Consider the following 7,986-nt stretch of genomic DNA (forward strand, 5'->3'; position numbering starts at 1 on the left):
TATTATAAGTATTCAAATTAAATTGTAGGCAGAGGAGTAAGCAAAGTAGTAATGTCTCTAGAAATGTGTTATCAAAATGCTAGACATTATAATTGACATTACAATACAGACTTTAATGTAATTTTTCTTTATAATTAAGTAGGCATTGAAAAAATCTTTTGGCTGATCATTGTGCATGCAGGCATACTGCTTTTTACAAGCAAGCATCCCGTCGTCAAAGGCATTTGTAATTAATTTACTTTTAAAACAAAATTTGAGCATCTCCAAAGACTAAGATAAGGGACTAGATAATTTAATGTTGTATAAGAAATGGTTACCTCACCTTTTAATGTAGAATTGGAGACAGATGCTTGATATATGAGGTATACGCCCTATAAGGATGGCTTCGTCTATTTTGTGCATTGCTGAATCTCCAGAATCCACAACAAAATGTACCACGTATAAGAAACTCAAGCAGAGTTTGCTAAAAGAAGGAATTATTAACAAATTCTTATTGTTTACAAAATTACTTCAATGATAAATTCTTACAACCCTTTTCTGACTATTATGCATGATTTTGGAGGCTATATCTTAATAATTTATTTTGTTTAATTTTGCAATAATTGACATTAAAGAAATATTATTCCTATTAACTCTTTATGGTCATTGATGATAAAGAAAAAGTCCTTTCAAGGGACATGGAACACTTCGTGGTTAATTTGTTGCTGAGAAAATTTGCCTTTACCTTTTGGAATGTATTTATTTGCTTTTTTTCTTTGTTAGTTTACTTATTTTGAGTTTTAGAATATTCGTGGCATAGCATCAACAATAAAAAAAAAAAGACTAGATGTAGATAAAGATACAGATATGGATAACTTGCATTTAGGTACAATGTCTTATGACATCTGGTTAAACCACCTGCTTCTTCCTGATGGAAACTCAGGATCTTTAAATGGTTTGGGCTATTTTAGTTAAATATCTTATATCAGATATACCATATGGGATTTTTTTTTCTTATAGTATTTATACCGTCACACATTGACTATTTAATTACTTTCTGAGAGTCTTGTATTGTCACATTTTTAAATCTTTAAAGTAAATTGAAAAAATCTTTATTTTCCATCCAGCAGTGATCAGGAGTTCAGAAAGGAGCTGACTTGTAAGTCCTGCACTGGGGCACTGTGGAGTCCGAGGGGGCAAATGTACGCTGCCTACTTTGGAGCTCCATAACACAAATTCATGTCTTGAATGGGGTGGGGGAGGAGGCGTTTGCAGAGTAAAAAGAAACAGAAGATTCCAGATGCTAGAGCTTACAGATGCTTTCATTACAGGAAACTCATATAAATGATGACAGTACACAGAATAGATGTGGAAAGCAGAAAAAGATACCGGATCACAAGATATGCATCTGTACTCAGAAAATCACGGGTGAGATTACTGAAAACAACTGTTGGGAGTTTTCTGATTTAATCCCATTGACTGGATCACTGAACAGGACATTTTTCACTTCCAGTTTTCATGTTTTGGCTGACCTAGGAAATCTCATGGTTTTGCTTTGTGACACACGCTTTTAGGAAAAGCTGTTATTTCTGCTGCTTTGCACTGCCCTGTCTCTACTGAACTGTGGGGCTTCGGCAGAATTTAGAGTTTCAGGGCTGCAAGACAAACCCACAGAAATAATGCAATGCTATATAGCTGGAGCACTGGTGATGACAGTCCATTCCAGTGTTGGTGACTGGAAGGGAGAGGGACTGCCACCCAGTGTTTTCACAGTGCCTATTTCAGACAGCATTTAAACCCACAAAGTGGGGTGGGATGGGGAACAAGCAAGGGAAAAAAAAGATTCCATTTCCTTGAGGGGGTAAAAATAATTCAAAAGTATCTGAGAAGACTTAGGTATGGTAATTCCCTATTCCAAACATACATAAGTCACAGGCAACCTTATTCTTTGGTGTCTAGGCACTTTTTTGAGTTTAGCACAATAGGGAGAAGAAAACTGGAGGTTAGTGAATCCAGTGGGGCAAGAGGTGAAGAGGACTAAATTTCAGTCAAGACAACAAGGAAAGTACAAAGAATGCAGTTTCTCTTTCATGTGCTTTGATCGTCTTTCCTGTTTTACCCTTAATGAATACTTTCTCAAAACTAAAAATAAAACACTGCATTCTATTAAGTTCTGCTCTTCCTCCTAGGGAATTCTGAAGGGGTAAGTGTCTGTTTCTCATCTATGAATATGACTCTCTACTTTCATATGTATAGCTCATGCACATATCTGCTTACGTGTGTTTTTCTTTTGCTGGGAATCAGGCAGTGGACAAGAGAAAGAGGAAAAAGGAGTCCATCCTAAAGACCCAAAACAAATGTTAGTTTCTTCAAATTGCTTTTACAATTCTAGTGGTTGGCACTGACCAAACTCAGTTTGGCATATTGGAAGATTTGCAGTTGCAGCATAAAATCACACACGTGCTGTGAGAAGCCGGGAAGAGTAGGGCAGGTAGAAGTTCGCCATCATCCACCTGACGCAGCAGCTCCTGGAAGGTAATGGGCTGAGAAAGAAACTTCCGGAACAGGAGAGACGCATTTCTTGTCAACAATTAAGGTGCACCGTGTGTGCATACTCAGTGTGAAACTTGGTTTTTCATTCCAGATGACGTGCCCACAAGGTCTCAGATTATTCTAATTGGAGAATAATGAAATGAGAGATGCCATCCCAGATGCCTTTGATTTGAGTTTACTAGTTTACTTATGCCTTACACAAAGGCCACACATGTGTGCCCTCGGAGTGCATGAGCACACATTACTCAGAGCTGTATTATCAATCCTCGATGCCAGTCACAGCTTGCTTACTTGTGGATGGGACCTTTGCCATGGTAGAGAGATGCTAATATATACGTGGTCAGCAACTGCACTCATTACAAATAAGCTCTCTCCAACTAAATGATTTAAATAATCATATTAATAAATACATGATACCCGTACGTACAAGTCACATTTTCTCCCCCACTGATGGCTTTGATTACTTTGACAGACTAAGATACGCTAATGATACAAATTAGGAGCAAGAAGAATTAAAAGGGTGTTTAACTCTGATGCTAGGCTGTCAATTTCCTATAGTGCTACCAACTTACAGATAGATGATTAAAATTGTTTCATTTAAGAATTTTGAATATTTTAAAAATTGAATGGGTTTCTGGAGGAGGAAAAAAGAAAGAAAAAAATCTATGCTAAGCTAATTAGACATCCTGTTTGATTTAACAATAGAACAGGATTATTCTTTGAGTGTTAAGCTCATCCTGCATTACTATAAGAGCCTACATTTTGCTATTACAAAGTGCATTTGCAAATTTTGCTCGGTGTGTTTGGCTGATTCTGTACATTTGATATTATTCATATATTTAATTGTGGGTTTATAAAAAGAAGTGGTCATTTACTTCTTAATTTGTTTCTAAAGTAATTATTTCCAAAATATGATGGTGGATACTGTGAGTAAGTCCCAGATATATGAAATAATGGTTCCTTTCTCTGAGGGACTAAAAATCTAACAGAAAAAAATAACACATACGCACAAATTACCATATATCGTAGAATCTTATGAGTGACATATTAGTACACACAAAGTACTTTGACTGCAAGGAAGTAGTATGGATTTTTCAGTCAGGCAGTGTAGTTTTAAGCTTTGATTTCATCATCAGATAATTATAACCACCTTGAGAAATTTACTGTATTTATTTGGGTCTCTCTTATGTTATGTGTATGATGAAGTAATATATCATATCTCTCTATCATATCTGTCTATCTCTCAGACATATGTGAATATTACTTGAGCCAACACATGTGAACTATTCAGAACGGATATTGGTGCATGGTAAGTACTTTTATTACACCCAATCGTTGCTCCAAAGATCAAATGTATCTCTGTGGTTTTATCAGTGTTCCTTTTTGCCCTATCTACTAGACTATAAACCATCTGAGGTCAGAGACTTTATTATATTCGTTGTCATATCCCTGCTGATTCAACAGGATTTGAATAATTATTTATTAAATGAATAAACACATAAAGACGTGGATGAATGCTTGATAATCAGTTGGTTAAATAATGTTTAGTTGTTTAGAGGCTCTAGCAAGGTCTGCATTCTCATCTCCTCATCTCTATGGAATGGTCATCTTTGTGTAAGGATGCAATATTAGAAAAGACTGTGGGAGTACAGAAGAAAGTAGAACCCCTATCTGTACTGTGAAATAAATTGAACCAGTTCTGAGGTCATTGGGTTGACACACTACTTTCCTATTCTATATGTTATAATAAATGTTCAGAAAATAAAAAACACGGGAAAAAAAAAGAGTTCTGTAAAAAAAAAAAAAAAAATCAGAGGTTGCCTAAATAAATCAGCCCTCTTCGGTGGGAATAGCTGAATGAGGATAGAGTAATGCAAACAGACCCATGCAGGAAGTCAGAGCCTTCATAGTCAATCCCAGCTGAGAATGCCATGACCCTGGACAAGTTACTTTCTGTTTCTGTGCTTTACTTCCATCATTTGGAGTTAGAAAATGGAGGATTTAATCATCTTCAAGTTCTTCTAAGTGTAAAATTCTGAGTCATTTCACTTAGTTTTCTTATTTTTTAAGTTTATTTATTTTGAGAGAGACAGAGGGTGGGGGAGGGGAAGAGAGAGAGGGAGATAGAGAATCCCAAGCAGATCCACACTGTCAGCACAGAGCCCAATGCAGAGCTTGAACTCAAGAGTTGCGAGATCATGACCTGAGCCGAAACCGAGAGCCAGAGGCTTAACCACTGAGCCACCCAGGCTCCCCACGTTTCTTATTTATGAGTTTTAGAGGAATGAGTTTGCTCAGTTTAAGTATTGTTAAAGTAAGTGCAGAGAACTTGAAGACAGAAAAAGCTGATGACATTTGCAGCCCAAATGCAGTTTTTTTTGTGTGTCATCCTTTTTTTTTTTTAATTAACTATAAGTCTAATTTACTCAGAAATTAAAAAAAAAAATAGGTGAGATATTCTAAACCACCATAGGGGCGCCTGGGTGGCTCAGTCGGTTAAGCAGCCGACTTTGGCTTAGGTCATGATCTCGTGGCCCGTGAGTTCGAGCCCCGCATCAGGCTCTGTGCTGACAGCTCAGAGCCTGGAGCCTGTTTCAGATTCTGTGTCTCCCTCTCTCTGACCCTCCCCCATTCATGCTCTGTCTTTCTGTCTCAAAAATAAAAAAACGTTAAAAAAATCATTTAAACCACCATATTTTCCTGGAAAATGTCATAGAACTATGATTTTATTCTTTGGTTGGACAAGTTACAGATCTGTATATTTTATAAAAAGAATTAAACTCTGACCCAATTGACTAACGATTATTTATTAAGCCTTCAAATAACATAAAGAATACGTTTATTCATTTCAGTTTACCAGGCACATTTATGTATGTGATTTTATTATTTCTCACAACTATACATAAAGATCATGTGTTCAGTATCTTTGTTGTATCTCCACTCTAGTCTCCACCCTTCCACATCCCCTTCTCTGTTCCTCTAGATTAGCCTCTCTGGACCATAAAAATAGACTGCTTTGCCATTCAAAAGATTGGCAAAAGAAAGGAAGGAGAGTAGAGTCAGATTCCTTATTCCCATGATTCCATCTTGTATAGTTTTCTCCAGTTGGGTAGGGAGTCTGCTCTACAGACTTTCTCTCCTTCCAGGTTCTTCAAACCTGAGGATGGAGAAAAGTCCCAGGTTCTTACACTATTCCCTACAGTTCCCCTAAACCCGACTGCATTTTTATTATTACTATGTTTTTAAATAAACTGTGACCAAGTTATCGAAATTTGAGTGTGCCATTTCCAGTGTTTTATAAACTAAGAAGCTGAATATCAGCGTTGCCTAAAGCTATTACCTGAAAGTGTTCACAAGAGAGAGGACTAGATCATTCCAACATACAGCTTCTGTACACCCTTCTGAGCTTCCTTTCTTATCATTTAAGGATACCTTTTTTTATAGTCACTATGTATATTCTGAGAAATACATTGAACATTCTGAGAAGTATAAAGAAATCAAGAAAAAGTACCTGCTTTCATAAATCTGCCAATCTAGTACAAGAATACATACATGTAACACCAATATTTACAGTAGGACAAAAAAACCCAAGGTACCAGATTTGAAGTATAAAGACCTACCTGAGTTGAAAGCTGCGGTCACTTACTAGATGAGTCACCTTGAATAAATGACTTAATGCTTTGAAATTTAGACTTCTCCAAGGCAAAATAAAATTACTTGCTCTCACTATGTCATATAAGGTTGGTATTTTAAAAGAATTGCTAAGTTCTCTCTCTCTCTCTGTATACAATTAATTATATTGTGAGTTTTAAGGTTGGAAGATGCTGTCAGCGTGAGAATATGTAATGATCAAAAACTTTTAGAAAAACAAGTCTAATACACATTAAACAACAAATAATACTGTCATATTCTTTGTGATAAATAGCTACAAATGTCAGGTGTAAGCATTAACATTTCAGTGGATGAAAAGTGATTAAAAACAGTTTTCTAAAGCAGAGGTGAATTTAAGATCAGTCTTACAGAGTGGGAATAAAATTTAATTAAGTCTTCGGAATCAAATGTTATTTTCCAGAATTCCTAAATTCTACCTTTCCAGAAATGGAAAAATTGGGTAATTTATTTTGGCTACCTGCATCTACTAAGTCAGAATGTAAAATATTCTGTTTAGATATCAAAGGGACCCTTTAAGTTCTTTGTGTTGCTACTGGAAAAACCCTCATTAGATAGAATTTTAATGACTTCTGATGAGGACAGTCTCTAGGGAGTTTCTGATTTAGGGCAAATAAATCCAAATATTCTTCGCAGGCATACTTATCCAATTGAAAGAGATTTATTGATGCTATTAAGAACCATCTTACAGTTGAAAACGGATCATGAAGATGGCTTCCCTCTGGATATATATAAATAAGTCACTTTGAGATTTGATGATGATGGTGATGAAGATGATGAGGAGGAGGAGGATGAAATTGAAAAAGAAAGTAATAATAGTAAAAATAATATTTAATAATCAGTGATTGCTCACTTTCAACAGATAGTATGATGACTGTCTAATATATGTAACCTTATTTAATCATTTCAGTAACACATAAAAAATGTTATATATGCTATAAATTACCATAATTCTTAAATGAAGAAAGAGAGGCAAGGAATTATATTTAAGTTATATAGCTAATGAAAATTGGTGCCAAATATCAAATCCAAAATTTTTTTCTCAAGAGTCATAGCAGACATTGTAGTTATTTTACTTTGGTATGGTAAATTCTATCCCTCTGGTCTTATACAGCAATAAACTTTAGGATTTCCCAAAGTTTAATCATTAAGTGTCATCTTTTTTCTAGCCAAAGGGATACAATCCTTTATTCAATAATGTTTCAATGTTAACTAAGCAATACTGTAATCCAGACTCTATTTTAGGCACTGAGGAAGATGGTAATGAATGAAGCAGAAAAAATCCCTGCCTTAGGAAGTTCACAATAATGAGAGATTGACCTGTAAACCAAAAAAATATGAGTATAACAATAATGCAGTGGTTATGATCATGAACTTTGAAATTAGAAGATAAAAATAGAAATGCCATATGATCCAATAATTCCAATAACTCCACCACTGTATATTTTAACCAAAAAAATATAAACACTAATTCATAAAGATACAGGGCACCCCTATGTTTACTTCAGCATTATTTACCATAGACAAGATGTGGAACCAACCTAAGTGTCCATGATGGATAAAATGGATGAGTAAGATGTGGTGTGTGTGTGTGTGTGTGTGTGTGTGTGTAATATGTATACACATATACGCGGGTATGTGTGCACAAATACACAATGCAATATTACTCAGCCATAAAAAATGATGAGATCTTGCCATTTGCAGCAACATGGACAGACCAAAAGGGTATTATGCAAAGTAAAATAAGTCAGACCGAGAAAGACAAGTGCCATATGATTTCACTTA

This window comes from Lynx rufus, unplaced genomic scaffold (assembly GCF_022079265.1).
Source record: "Lynx rufus isolate CCGP_SWC_20201006 ecotype Redwood Valley unplaced genomic scaffold, mLynRuf1.p SCAF_6, whole genome shotgun sequence".
NCBI classification, from domain to species: Eukaryota; Metazoa; Chordata; class Mammalia; order Carnivora; family Felidae; genus Lynx; species Lynx rufus.